The 1330-nt window shown below is 40.2% G+C and overlaps 1 protein-coding gene across 1 annotated transcript in view; it reads right to left on the reverse strand.

Moving 5' to 3' along the window:
- Positions 1 to 216: 216 nt before the first annotated feature.
- The window catches only part of nptx2a (neuronal pentraxin 2a), a 15976-nt gene continuing 14862 nt past the window's right edge, over positions 217 to 1330 (reverse strand). Inside the window, exon 6 of the transcript XR_004335180.1 lies at positions 217 to 227. The gene's annotated coding sequence lies outside the window, so the exon portion shown is untranslated. The remainder of the gene's footprint in view (positions 228 to 1330) is intronic.

A 1330-nucleotide genomic window follows, 5' to 3' on the forward strand; every position in this document is an offset into this window, starting at 1 on the left:
AGACATCCACAGGGAGGCAAAAACAGGAAAACAAACCCAACAAAAACCCCAAACCACATCACTGTGCATTGCTTAACAAAAAAAAGATGAATGAATATCTTCATTTAGTATCCACAGGCTCTTTGATCTTAAAAGAGGTGGCATTACAAACTGTCAAACAGCAGCTATTTCCTCTTCTGTTTTGATTAATTTGTTCATCCCTCGATCATATCATCCCTGTCTTCCCACTTTTTATTCTCATTCCACCAAAACAACATTTAAGTTGCTCTCCTCTGTCTGCTGAGCACCAAGAATTATAACAGTGTGGGAAAGGTAGAGTAGAGATGTTTGACCTCTTCTCCTGGAGAAATTAAATCTGCTGACTGTTCCCCTAAAATGGGTGAATGATACTGTATTTATGATAATAAACAATGCAATTTTAGAGAACATATTGTCTTGAATCACAAACAGAGGCGAAAAGTGAGAGTACTTGTGTGTCTAATTTAAAAATGGCTGCCAGACACAACCAGAGATGGGAACAGAATATAACATTTTTAATGCAAAACGTTGGAGCCAGTGATGCAGGCTGAAAGGATTTTTTGGGTCTCACTAATAGTCTGTGACATCCAAGAAAACAGCAGTTTACAAATGCCTTGAAGATCTTTGGCTTCCGCACGGTCTTTTCTTCCATCAGGCTTTTAATTACTAAGCCAACGGACTTCTCTAGTCTCAATTCTGAAACTTGTTTTTCTTGCAGTCTTTTAAAGCGCTCCTTCTTTGGGTCTCCATGGGGACTCCGTGTGCCAGAGAGAGGGTGCTAGGAGCAGAATGGCACTTTTTCTACCAACTTCCCCACACGCCCACCTCCATCTCTTGCACATCAGCACATGCATCCAGTGGCAATCAAACTCTGATTTCATTTTAATTATGGGATTTCACAAACTTTAACACAACCTTGGGTGATGTTGGAAAAGCCAGATTGTCTCCAGGACTGAGAAAAGAACGCATTGGCAGCTATTATAAAAACGTGCCAAATAATTATTCACTGTCACTTTATAAACCAACCTTGTATAAATGGACAAGCTGGCAACACCACTGAATTGGTAATTTGTTTTTAGTGATGTACTGTTACCATTACGTCTGCAGCAGCTGCTAAGTTCATTTCTTCATGAAACCCTCCAGGATTTCACTGGTTTGGAAATCTTACTTTCAAACTCCACCGTAGTGGGAGAAAAACTCTATAACTAGAACAAATCTACTCTTCAGACCCAATACAACACAAATGTTGTTGTTTTCACACACACACACACACGCACGCACACACACACACACACACACACACACACACACA

Source organism: Etheostoma spectabile, chromosome 15 (assembly GCF_008692095.1).
Source record: "Etheostoma spectabile isolate EspeVRDwgs_2016 chromosome 15, UIUC_Espe_1.0, whole genome shotgun sequence".
Classification (NCBI taxonomy): Eukaryota; Metazoa; Chordata; class Actinopteri; order Perciformes; family Percidae; genus Etheostoma; species Etheostoma spectabile.